The sequence below is a fragment of the Rhinopithecus bieti genome, unplaced genomic scaffold (genome assembly GCF_001698545.2).
Source record: "Rhinopithecus bieti isolate Rb0 unplaced genomic scaffold, ASM169854v2 scaffold_12641, whole genome shotgun sequence".
NCBI classification, from domain to species: domain Eukaryota; kingdom Metazoa; phylum Chordata; class Mammalia; order Primates; family Cercopithecidae; genus Rhinopithecus; species Rhinopithecus bieti.
Window position 1 is genome coordinate 1369087 of NW_016807296.1, and position 14211 is coordinate 1383297.

At 39.8% G+C, this 14211-nt stretch overlaps 1 long non-coding RNA gene across 1 annotated transcript in view; it reads left to right on the forward strand.

Moving 5' to 3' along the window:
- The first annotated feature begins 611 nt into the window (after nucleotides 1-611).
- Nucleotides 612-14211, forward strand: part of LOC108535215 (uncharacterized) — a 40359-nt gene continuing 26759 nt past the window's right edge. The window contains exons 1-2 of the long non-coding RNA XR_001887165.1: nucleotides 612-726; nucleotides 5850-5911. This is a non-coding gene — a long non-coding RNA (uncharacterized LOC108535215). The remainder of the gene's footprint in view (nucleotides 727-5849; nucleotides 5912-14211) is intronic.

Below are 14211 nucleotides of genomic sequence, written 5' to 3' on the forward strand. Positions count from 1 at the left end.
GCACACCGCTCCGATCTTAACTGATTGTGGCATTGCTCTGAGAGGTTTTAGAGTCGTTCACCTAATCTAGAAATGGAAATCGTATGCATAAAAGTTTTAAAGAGATTTTAAGCATGCCTGTTATTAAGCACATAAATATCACAAAAGGAAATCATGCCTCTCCAAACACGATTTACCAAGGATCAGGGAGCCCTTAGCATTTTCCCCCGCAGTGTCTTTGCAGGCAGCTCCCGAGTTGCGCTCACCGACGAGGCAGCCCCACTTTTCCTCCTTCTCCCAGTCACAGACGGGACAACGTGCAGCTGCCGCCACCGGCCAGGCCGCTGTCACCGCTGTCATCGCTGTCACCGCTGCCGCTGCGGGCGCCACCGCTGCTTCAAAACCGTAGCTGCTACTGCAAAGAAAGGGTTACTCCTCTCTTGGAGTCAAGTGGCTGCAAACTTCACCTGCTTTTCATGTACCTTCTCTTGCAAACTTGTACGTCCTTCCGTGCAGAAGGAGCAAGGAAAACCATTACCAGCATCACAGGGAACGTCATAAAGGACACCCCCGGAAGGTAAGACATGCGAGTTATTCCGAAATACGATCTTAATCCAGATGGGAACCACCGCTGCCAGCAGATCCTGCCCCTCCACCCCCCACCCCCGACTCGGTTCCCATCAGCTAGCCGAGCCCACGCTGCCAGGGAGAGCGGCTGCAGCGGCCGCCGGCATGTGCGAGGTGGAGGTAAAGTTTGACAAATGATGACCACTCTGGGAAGGGGAAAAATCTAGGCAGCCAAAAATCCGCGCGGGGTGTGCTAGGGGAAAAGCCGCGCCGGGAAGCGCCACGTACCTTGCTGCGGTGCCAGGCGCAGAGGCTGAGGAGAGAGAGAGTCGGTGGAGGTGGCGGGGCGAGCGTCCAGCCCTGGCCGCGGGCTCCCTCCCGGGGCGAGCGGAGCCGCCGTCGCCGCCGCCGCGCCCTGGCGCAGGGCCGAGCGGCCGCCGCCTCGCCAAAGGCGCTGGGCAACGCCACTCACTTGGCCCGGGGAAGTTGGGCAGCCTCCGCCGCGGCCTCGGCACCCGGCGAGAGCAACACGTTTAGTTTGAACTTTCCAGCTCCAGTCCCGGCAAATCCACACTCACGCACACACGCGCGCGCGCGGACAGCCTCTCAGAGGCGCGCGAGCGGGCCCCGGTGGCTTTCTGGTCGCGTCTTGCTCTCTCCCTCGCTCTTATTGGCGCGGAGGTTATTGTTTTATTTATTTATTTCCTCCTCCCGGCTCCAACCCTCCTCTCTGCGCCTCCCTCCCCGGCTTCCCCTCCTCCTGCTCCTCCCCGGTCTGCGGGCCCGGCCGTGGCTGTCGCTCCAGCTGCAGCGTAGCGGGGCTGCGCGGCGGGACCCGGCGGGGGTGCACCGGGTGGGGGCGCTCCGGGCGGGGACGCGGGGCCGGGCGGGCGGAGACGCCGGGGCTGCCGCCTTGGCTGAGGTGAGGGAATGTGGGGAGGCGAGGGGAGGACGCTGCCGCCTGCCGCACTGTGCTGTGCCGGGGGCACCCAGAGAAGCTGGGCGAACCCCGCGCCGCGGCCGAGGAACTGCGCGAGGGGCGGCTGGCTCGGCGCGCCCGGACCCGGCTGCCTGTTCCGCCGGTCGGGCAAGAACGCTCAGTGCCTCCTAGCCACCGCCACCCCGCTTCCTTTCCTGCTGTCCCCGGGGCTCCCCACAGCCCCTCGGGGACGCTCGGACGCGCGCCGCTACCGTTTATCCACGGAAGCCGGGTTTTGCATTTGTGAATGGTGGTTTCAGCGCTACGCGGTTAGGCTGCCTGCACTCTCCAGCCGCCGCTGCCCCGACTCTCGGGAAAGGTGCAGCCACCGGCGGGCGAGGCGGGCTCAGCCCTGCCGGGCAATGAAGTGGGAGTCTGCGGACCACGGCCCCCGGCGCGAGTTGGGGTGCCTACGTGACACTCCAGACCCACCTACAAGAGCCAGGGCGGCAGTAGCTCTGCTGCTAGCATTCGCCCCCAAAATGAGCTCTAAAAGGGCAATTGACCGCTGCTGCCACCGTCTTTCAGTAACGGCCTACCGGGCTCCCAAACCTGCGGGAGACGCGACCTGAAAGCCGGCCGCCCTCCCCCACCCCAGTCACCCAAAGGCCAGGCTGCAAAGAGCCCGGGACAGAGACCCGAAGACCGGTCGGCAGCGCGCTGCTGCCTGCCCCGCCTCCGAGCGGCTTCTCCAACGCCAGCCCTTCCAGGCTTCCCGTTAGGTAAACCTGTTTTGGCTTTTTTTTTTTTCCTTTGGTTTGCTGTTTATTTATTTTTAGGAATTCATGATTTCAGTCACAAAAAGGGGAAAATTAAAAGGAAGTTATTCTACAATAGATCTCCCCAAATACACACAGCCAGTTAACTAAGCAGCATCGCAAAGGCTGCAATGTAAATCTCACGCATTGGATTTGGAGGCAGGTTGGTTTCCTCAGCGTTTTGCCCTCCGAAGTCCTCACAGCCTTGGACTGCGTTGTACAAAGTCTTCAGATACAGGGACACGGTGACACTGGAGTGCTTGCCCTGATCCGTCACAGTATGCATATGTATGTAAACTGTGCTTTCCTTTCTATCCAAACCTTGCAATTTCCCTGAAATTTATTCATTAGATATGCATTCCTCAGTCTTCTCCATCTTTTCTCAGAAATTCACTGTTAAGGGTACAAGTACTACTTAAAGAGCCGGTTTTACATACTTTACATTTTCCTTGACATCCCGAGTAAGCCCCCCAGAGGTCAGACGGGGAACAGGTGAGGTCAGAAAATGGGAGAAGGTGGAAAAAAAAATGTTTATCTTTTCAGCATGTTCTAGTTCTCTTGCCCCAGCATAATCATGTGCACTTGCCATTTTCAAAGAAGGGAAACAGGAAATGCCCATTTCTGGACCTTTAGTACTCCCGTACTCATGAAACACCGGCTTATCACTGAGAAAAACGGCCACTCATAATTCAATTTAAGACCCTTATTGAATGGAGAAATCTAGAGATAATCTCCAAAAGGCAGTAAAGTGCCTTACTGGTCAGCTGAGTGGCGGACATGAAGATGTGCCCGTCTCTGATGACATCTATGCCAGTGAGGTAGTGAGAGTTTCACTCAAAATCTGAAAGAACCACGTGCACTTTTAAAGCCAGAGCTTTGGAAGCAAATGTATTTTTCCAGAATTGTTGTCCACTGCTCCAGAAGTAGCCAGCCTCTAACATAGGGAAATGCCTATCTGATATTGATAGCTTCGATTGTGTTTTACATACAACTTTTTCTGTATACACACACATACACACACACATACATATGTATCTAACACACATATATACATGCACACATATACACATGTATCTAACACACATATACATACATATACACACATATATACATATATATCTAACACATATACATGTAAATATACACGCACACATATGCGTATGTAACATATATATGTACATATATATACACACACACATACACACACGTATTCCTCACCCCACCACCGTAGTTTGAACAACTCTTAAAATGGCATACTTTTTCTAATTTTCTCTGAGGGAATGCAACTGTTCTCCTTGTCCCCCCTCCCCATTTCCCCACACAGTTGCACCCAGTATGCTTCTCTTCTCCAGTGTCCAGAGGCAGCAGTGTTCACTGAATTTTGCAATCCATATTATGATAGCTGTATTCACTCTTACTAGAGAAACACACATTTGATGCTGGGAATGATATTGACTCTAGATGCAGCAAACATCATTGTCACAGATATTAGATGGAGAAAAGATGAAACCAGGAATAGATTTCATCATCACAGTAAAGAAGTGAATATTGTATGTAAACATCATCTGTTTCAATGATTGTGTTTATGTTTGTACCCACAGCCTAAGGCCTGATTCATAAAAATTTAAAAATATGTGTAGGTTGAATTAAAATTATGAATACATAAGGAGGGTGGATAGCCTATTACTTTGTTAAAGGTCACTAAATCAGAAGGAAAATGATATAAAACATAGATAGTAAAGGATGATGTTTTCAGGTTATTGTTATAAATACCAAAAAACTACTATCTTTATGTAGAATATAAAAATGTATAACTGCATTGAATTGATTAAATTTATTTAAAAATATTATTTAATTTCTTACTAAAGGGATGGAAAATAAAAGGACATAGAAAGGCTCTAAAGGGGACAGAGGGATGAAAGTTGTGACTGTAAGGGAAGGAAGCTGCAGTGATGGTAGAAAAGGGGCATGATAAGAAGATGAGAAACATGGAGAGAAAGAAAAGTATGAGAATCTCTTAATTTCTGGCCGAGAACATCAACAGTCATCAGAAAATCCCTCTTAAACCCCGCTTAATATCCTGATTTGTGAAAATTTGCCTAAATGGTTGAGTTGCTTGTGTTACCAGTAATAGAACTACATCCATACAGGAGAGTGAAACCAAACCAATAATTCTCACTTCCACAACCAAGAACTTCACTTTTCCCACTTTTTCATAAAAGGTACACTGAGTCATGAATTTATATGGTACAACAATTTTAGTTCAATTTTTTAAAATTTATGAATGCACCTTGGGAAGTCACATGACTCCATCTTGTCCAGAGTCCCTACTGGTAATTTGCAACCAGTGATCCATTTATTTGTGTGTGCGTGTACATATGTATGTGTGTGCAGACATATTATCAACATCTAACCAAAGGCACTGCTGTGTGTAATCATCTAGGTTACACATATGGAAACTGAAGCTCAAAAAAAAAAAAAAGATCTGTATTATTTGTCCCTGCTGGTAAAAATATATGTAAGCATTGCAATTTTGAATACCTAAGGTTGATACTAAACCATTCGCATGTTAGAAAATGACTACCAAAAAAAAAAAATCACTTAAAAAGGTGTTCTTGGCCGGGCACGATGGCTCAAGCCTGTAATCCCAGCACTTTGGGAGGCCTAGGCGAGTGGATCACGAGGTCAGGAGATCGAGACCATTCTGGCTAACACGGTGAAACCCAGTCTCTACTAAAAATACAAAAAATTAGCCAGGGCTGGTGGCCGGCGCTTGTACTCCCAGTTACTCAGGAGGCCGAGACAGGAGAATGGCATGAACCCAGGAAGCAGAGCTTGCAGTGAGCCGAGATCGCGCCACTGCACTCCAGCCTGGGCGACAGAGCAAGACTCCATCTCAGAAACAAACAAACGAACAAAAAACAAAACAAAAAAGGCGTTCTTGATTTGTAACATGTTTCGTCTCTTGCTTCTCCAAGTTCTTCAGCATTTATCATTATGGCTAATCTAAAAAAAATCACTTACATAATATACTCATTTTTGATACATATTTGCACTTTATAAAACATAGATTTTCTAACTCTCCTACGTTTAATTTGCTTGTTAGAGTTGAAGATAAAGGTTCCTCTCCCCCATATACCCTTCATCACCACCCCATCTCAGCTTTTTTTTTTTCCCTGTATCTGACATATTCAATATGTACATTCAGGACATTGGAACAAAGACAGGAAGCCTTTGGACAAGCTCTTCAATTATATCTCAAGTCAGGGAGAAAGAAGGGCAGTAGATTAGCTGTTAGGGAATTTAAGGTTATAGAAATTCTGGGCAATGAAAAAGTTAATTTGCCAGAGGGACAGCACCATTTCCCTTTATCTGTGTGAAGACAAATAGAATCTGTATGCCAAGTGTGACTGTCCTTAAGCCCGTGGATATGAACTCTTGAACACAGTCATTCTTACAGGTCAATGTATCTGGGTGCTCTAGCTTCACTGTCACCAATCTCTTCCTTCCTATCCCACAAAGAGGCCTCATTTGATTTTTTTCTTATTTTCTTCCTTCCAATGCAGCATCCTTGCAAATCCTGTTCCCTGTGCTTAGACCGCACCAACTTCCTCATCATTCACCTAAGGTAACTCTTATTCATCTCTAAGCCCCAGGTAAAGGCATAAGCTAAGATAACAAACACTTCAGTGATTGGTTCTGGGGCCCCATATTCATTTTCATGACACTTACAGTTTTCCAGTAGATTATACCAGACTACTTGCAATTCTATAGGTCTGAGATATTGTGTTTAACGGTATATTTTTTCTGGCACTGGAATATTTCCATGAAGGTTTTTTTTTTTTTTTTTTACTGTATCTTCAGCATTCAGGGCAGTGCCTGACACACAGTAGTTGTCAAAAGTACATACTTGTAAAAATGAATATAGGAAAGAAAAATCAATACATTTCAGGCAGGCCGTATTCTGGACAGTGGAATGCTAGACAATTGGGATATGGTAGGGTAAAAAAAAGACAAACTCCTTAATTTTACCCAAGTTCATTCTTTCTTCACCATTATTATGAAAACCCTTGGTGTTTTACAAAGATCTATGGTTTATGCACATACTGTCAAAGTAAGAAGAGAGACTTTGTGCTCTGTAAATTGCAACTTGTTTTTTGATAGCTGCATTTAAAAATTGGATTAGTGTGAATGTTATAGTTGAGAATAATTTGGCATTAAACAGGGATGAAAACCTTAAGTTTAAATCATTTGAGATAGCTTTGATTTTACAATTCAGGGAGTTAGGGGTATCATTTTCACTGAGGATACTGCAAAAGTCCTATACTCTCAAATGCAGTTTACACACTGATAAATTCATGAATGTTCAAACATAAAATGAAGGATCTATATACTTTGAAACATTAGTTAATTTTATTTTCTCTTTTGACATGGAGTTCCTCACATGCATTTTAAGTAATATATTTATCAAAATATTGTTTAAACATTATTTCTCCCTTATATGTGGTGATATTTTATTTTATTTAGCAAAAAATAAAGCCAATTTCAAAATGTTCTCCTTCATTGATAGAGGGATCAAACATGCTAACATTAGTCATGCCAAGAGCTAACCAATGCCTTTGTAAAAGGTGAAGTTTCTCAGAGCTTTTGAGATAACCTTTCAGAAAATTACTTTAAATATTTATTTCTATTAAAATAATTTTAAGACTAAGATTTTGAAAGCAATGAAGGAGAAGTGAATAGAGAAATCAAACTTGATAAAGAATTGAAATCTTACAAGTGGATCCCTGTTACCCAGAACCCCACACAGGGTTCTCAACTTGTAATTGAAGTACGTCTTAATCTGCCTTACAAAAGAACAAACAACAGGAGTTTGAGGGTGGGGAGAAGAGGAAAGAAAGAAAATAGCATGTTATTTTATGCTGTATTCTATTGTCTTAGTCCACTGAGACTGCTGTTATAACAACATGCTCCAGGTTGGGTAAGAACATTATTTCTTGCTATTCTAGAGGCTGAAAAGTCCAAGATCAAGACACCAGCAGATTCGGTATCCAGTGAGGACCCGTTCCTCCTAGACAGTGCCTTTTTACTGCGTCCTGACAGGGTGGAGTGAGAAAACAAGCTCCCTCAGGCCCCTTTTATAATGGCACTAATCCCTTTCAGGAGGACTCTGCCCTCATGACCTAATCATCTCAAGGCTCTGCATTGGGGATTAGGTTTCAACATATAAATTTGGGGGTCGGGGAACACAAACATTCAGATCATAGCATCTATGAGCCAAACAAACACGGAAATTTTCCAGGGCCAGGGCAAGGGTGAAGTTAGTAAAGCACTCTCAGGCAGAAACTTTGAGTTGAAGGAGAGGTAGCGCCAGTAATTGAGTTGGGTAATATTTATGTGCAATATTTTCTAAATTGTGTCAAAATATTCTTCACATACATGTTACTGTTTTATCCATTTTTAAGTCTGCAGTTCAGTGGCATTAAGTAATTCGTATTATTGTGCAACTGTTACATCCACCATCCATCTCTAGACATTTTCATCTTCCCAAACTGAAACTCTGCATAGTTTAAACAATTTGCCCCCATTCATTCCTTCTTCTAGACCCCAACACCCACTATTCCACTGTATTTATGAATTTAACTACCCTAGAAAACTCATATAACTATAATCATATGGTATTTGTCATTTTGTGACTAGTTTGTTTTCACGTAGTAAAATGTCTTCAAGGTTCGTTCATACTGTAGCATACATTAGAATTTCCTGTTTTTTTTTTTTTTTTTTTTTTTTTTTTCCTAAGGCTGAATAATGTTTCCTTGGATGTATATACCACATTTTGTTTATCCATTTACCCATTGATGGACACTTGGATGGATTGCACATTTTGGCTATTGTGAACAATGCTGCTATGAACTTGAGTGTACAAATATTTTTTCAGGTCCCTGCTTTCAGTTTTTTTGGGTATAAACTCAAAGTGGAGTTGCTGAATCGTATGGTAATTCTGTTTAATTTTTGAGGAAGCACCATACAGTTTTCTACAGAGGCTTCACCACTTTACTTTGCCCCTAGCAGGGCACAAGAGTTCCAGTTTCTCTACATTCTCAGTGTCGTTGGTTATTTTCTGTTTGATTTTAACCATTCTAATGGGTATGAAGTGGTATCTCATTGTGATTTTAATTTGTATTTCCCTAGTAATAGTACTGTTGAGCATCCTTTCATGCCCTTATTGGCCATTTGGATATCCTCTTTGGAGAAATGTCTATTCAATTTCTTACCCCATATTTTAATTGGGTTGTCTGGTTTTTTTTGTTTGTTTGTTTTTGAGATGGAGGAGTTTTAAAATATATTCTGGATATTAACCCTTTATCAGCTATATGATTTTCAAAGATTGTCTCCCATTTCATGGTTGCTGTTTCACTTTATTATTAGTGTTCTTTGATGGACAAAAGTTTTTATTTTGATGTCATGCAATTTATCTATTTTAATGCAATACATTTTTGAAAGCAAGAATTAATTCAAAAACCGTGATGAACAAAACATCCACATTTTAAATATAGATAGACCAGTATTATTGATTTTGTCTTTTGCCTCAGGCTCCAATATGGCTAAGCACAGCAATGCTGTGTGCATTTTCTACACTATGCATCATGAAACATAAGAAGTCCTGTGGATTCTAACACTTCTAGTATCACAAGTAGATAAATCATGTAAAAAGATTCTAGAGATGTTCTGTATTGTGCGATAAATAGCACCTGATTAATGTAAGTTCACAATTCTCTTTGTTTGCATTTTCTGTATTTTCAGGAGAGGATAAAGGGCAAAATTCAGGTCTACACTTGCAGCTTGCTTTTCTGAATAAATGTGATTATTCTTGTTAGAAAGAAAATGGTCTCATCTCTTGATGAGAATCATAACTGGAAATGGTGCCCCAGGAGAGTTGCCTGAGGGTGGGGGCAGGTAAACTGCAAAGTCAGTGAAAACCTATCTTCTGTGTATTGTTGTGCCTAAAGCTTTTCCTAACCCAAAGAAATCATGTTTTTATGTTATATAGAGAAATCACAAATCCAGAAGTATGTAAATGTTCTAAAAGCTCATAAAAGTTTCTAATATTAATAGATTTAAATAGACATGTCATTTAAATTTTCCAAATGTCAGCATATGGTACTCTAAAGATTCCTTTCATCTTAATCACCAGTGACTTTATGTAGATTTACCTTGCTGAACAGAGCCCAGGCATTTCACATTATTCTACAACTGTGTACCTCTACTTTTGTCAAATGAAAACAGGAAGCTAGATTAATGTTCTTTGTAGTGTTTCCTATTGTCAGCACTGAGACCTTCTTTATTAAATAGTTGGTTCAATGGTTGACTTTGTTTTGAAGCATGTATTTAAGAAAGTATTTAAAAATAATGAAGTTCATGCTCTTAACATCCTTAGAAATCAGTCCTCAAAGACCATTGCACCACTTGTCAATCTAGGGGACACTGCCATGTGACAACAAAGATGCACCATGAAAGTTGCTTGTAAACTGCTTTTGAATTGAAGCAGTTTACTTTTCGATAAATGAGAACAGAGGATTTTTTTTAAATAAAATGAAATTCAATTTTTTAAAGCTATCTGAATCTTTTTAACTGCTTTCTTTAAACACGTATAGTAAAATCTTCCATGTGAATTTCATTAAGCTTCAAGGTCATTCAGGAGAAAATGATAAGCATATCAATGACAGAGTGCTTTGCATTTAATGCAGGTGTTTGCCTATCAAATGGATTCATTAAGACAGAAGACTCATTTATTCATTTTTCTGTTATTACTATTATAATATTTAGAAAGAAATCTTAATATATATTCTCTCACTGTTTTTCATAACAGCATATCTACCATACACAATAAATAAATGCCTTCATATCACTATTGTTATTTTGACTTTCAGTGAATTAGAAATAAAATCGTCCATAATTCCTTCAACTGATTTTAATTACATCTGAATGTCCAGGATTTTTCCATTAATATGGATATATATATATGTGTGTGTGTGTGTATATATATATATATATAAAACATTGAACATTGGACTTTACATTGGAATGATACTTTTACAAGTATATTAAAATTATAGAAATTCACAATCTTCACTTAATGTGTTTTTATAATATATTTTCAGAATTTTAATTGAAACTAATGTTCACAGTAAAGAAAAACATTTGAAAAGTAAAATATTCCTAAAAGTTTTTTATTAAATTCATCCACTTGTTAGTGCAAGAATTTAAGTTTTTACTTGATTATTTTTATATGCTCATCTCGTGAAAAATTAGCTTTTGACAACACTTAATTATATGTATTAATGTACTGTAATATTGATTGAAATTCTGTTCTGCTGACATGTCAATATATTGACTTTTTAAATACTTGGGAATTTCAGATATTATTTACTGGTATAATTTACTGGAATTTCAACAGTGATCATGAAAAGAGAAGACTTTCTTCAAGTAAATTAATAATTACTGTTTCCAATAAATTTATAGTATGCTGTCTACACTGTATTGTTTGCAATCTATCTTAGTTGCTATGCCTTGCTGATGGTGAGTGTGACTATGCAATTCTGAAGATGCATGGCTAGCAGAAAAAATGTGTACATTGAAGAAAACAAAATCACTTTGCCAGAATAATGAATAATTACAAAAATTACATTTTGCTTTGAAGTAATTTCATGTGATATTTCTCCAAAACAAAAGGGTAGTTACAGTAGTGTCTGGATTAGCTAGAATTCTCCAGAATAGCTGTGTATAATTAATTAAATTTTTGATTGAGTTAATTGGCATAGCTATTGTTTCAATTATTCATTAAATTTCTGTAAGTGTATAATAGTGTCACCCTTAGTAAATAAAGGATAGAAAACATTCTTAGCAAGATGATTTCTAGTCGACTTTGTGCATTATTTAAGCATAAATTGTGCTTGTACTGTGTTATGAAATGCTTTGAACATTGTAAATACGAAGATGAATAAATCTTAACTTCCTAACTATTGGCATCACACATTTAGAACCCATCAGAGATGTTGAGAATGACTGTGCTACATACAATAGCAAAACAGGCATTATCAACTTTTAAAACATCATTGACAACCTAATAGGTAAAAAGGATATTTATTATAATTTAATATTAATGTATTTTATTAGCGTTAGCTTGTTCATTTTTCATCATTTAAAGTTCACTTGTGGTGCTCATATTGTGAGCTGTCATTTCATATCCATTGCTCATTTTTTGGTTATGCTGTTAGTTTCTTCCTAGTAATATGTGGAAGCTCTTTATATATTAGACTTGGATTATGGTGACTTCTTTGCCTTACATGTTTGTTATTAAAAACTAGTTAAACTTATAGTTGTTTTCTTTTCTGGCCTTCGAGTATTGTATTACACAAAGAGAACCTTTCTTTGCTCTAACATTTTATATAATTTTCCCAAAATTCTTGTCACCTTTTGTAAGATTCATGTCTTTTATATTCAAATATTTAGTTTTTATGGTACAAGGTGGCATTGTGGATCAAACTTATTTTTTCCCCCTAGAATTTTCCCATTGGTTTGAAGTGTCCCTTAAATTCTCTTAGGAATTTGCCTGCTTCTGGATTTCTAGTTGGTTAAATTGATCTGACTTTCTATTCACATCCTATTATTTCCTAATCTAATTATTATTTTATCATTATATCAACATTAAAATTTGCTTTACTACAAAAACATATATTGCTTCTCTTCTAATCCCAATTCCAAGACATTTGCTTCTTCTGAGATGCTACAAGTAATGCATAACCCTCTGAAATGAGGTCTGGAATATTATGGGGATCCCAAAAGAAAACCTGCTTGAGGCAGCTTCTCCTGACAGTTGGGCGAACATGTAAAGAATTGAATCAAAGATCAAGGTCAACACCTAGCGATCTGCAGATTCTTGGCAGGGTTTATACAGCAGAGACTTTCAAAAACCCACAGAGAAGATCAGAATTGGCCCCAGGTTAGCATGTTGAGCTTCTCCTATTATCAAGAGAATAAAAAATAGTGGAACCATGGGCAGATTACTGTATCAGATGAGACTGAAGATGTACAGAGGGCACATGCAGAGCCGCTTTCTTCAGTTGTCCCAAACATGGATTGATGTCTTACCTACTTCACATCACTCTTTATTACCTTTGTGACTGCTCACCCTCATTGTAAATACAAATCCACACTTACGCCCCAATGCTTTGAGAAAAAAAGAAAATTGCTGCATATTTAAAAGGCTGTGTATCAGTTTCCTATGGCTTCTGGAACAAATGACCACGAACTATATGATAAAACAACCCAGTGTTATTTTTATACGGTTCTAAAACTTAGAAGTCTGAAATAGCTCTTAGAGTGCTAAAACCAAGAGGAGAGCAGAGCTACACTTCCAGAGTCTCTAGGGTAGAATCTGTTTCCTTGCTCTTTCCAACTTCTTGATGCCACCTGCGTTTTTTGACTCATGGCACCCTCCTCCATTTTCAAAACCAGCCATGGAGCACCCACTAGTCTCTTTCTTTTTCTGTATCTCCCTCTCTCCCCTCCACCCCAACCCCTTTGCTTCTGTCCTCACACCACCTTCTCTCCCTCTGCTTCTGTTGTCACATCACCATCCCTGACTAACTCCTCCTGCATCCTTCGTACAAGGAACTTTGATAATCGTCAGGCATACTTAGATGATCCAGGATCTTGAACTTAATCATATATGCAAAGTCTCTTTTGCCATGTAAGGCAACATATTCACAGATTCCTGGGATTAGGGTGTGGACATCTTTGGGGGACATTATTCAACCTACCATAGATAGGACAACAAAGGAATTTCAGTCACAAGTTGCAAAACACATTCCCACTGAAATACAGCTCATAGAGGAATGAGGCGAAAACTTCAATAAAAATAGGAGTAACTGAGGAAACACAGGAGCAGTAAAATGTATACACACACACACACTAACACACATGTAGACTTTTTTTCATTAAACAACTAAGTCGAATATTTGGAAGGAAAGAAAATCACATATATTGAAACAATGATTATAAACAGAAAATGGAAACTATAAGCAATTGTCAAACGGAAAAGGCAAGAAATAAAAATAATAATATCAGAAATTAAGAATTCCTTCAATGAAATATCAGTGATGTCAAAAATAGTTAATAGCAATCATTCAAACTAACAAAGAAAGATGATAAAAGAAGGTGAAAAAATGACCTGAACAGCCACGAGCTGGGGGACAATATCAGTGGTCTAATATACCTTGAGAATAGTTCCAGAAGATGTAGAAAGAGAGAATGGGACAGAAGAAATATTCAAAGAGGAAATAGATGAAAAATTTTGGAAAGCAATGAAAGGTGTCAAATCACAGATTCATAATACTCAAGATAAGTACCCCACCTTCCCACACACATATGTATTCACAGCTACATACACCAAAAGTAAACAGTAAATTTCAAAAGCACTCAAAGAAAAGAGACAAAGAGGACTACGGGAGAACAAAGAGAACTAAGCATTCTCAATAGTCCCTTTAGTGGTTGTAAGTGACTATGCATCCATCAGAAACCCACTGCTGAAAGAAAGAGTACAGAGACAAAAAGAGGACAAATTGATGATTCCGCTTATGTAATGTTCAAAAATAGGTAGAACTAATCTATGTTAATAGAAGTAGAAGTGTGATGTCTTTCAGGGTATTGATTGATAGCAAGCACAGGGACCATTCAGGGGTACTGGAAGCATTTTTATATCTTTATTTTGTATTTGAATTTGTCCACTTTGATTTTTTTTTTTTTTTTTTGTAAATTTGGATGACTTTTCTTTTTTTAGTTTGATATATTTTGTACGTAAATCTTTTAAAAAATTATGTGTTGAAGGCTGGGTGCCGGTGACTCACGCCTGTAATCCCAGCACTA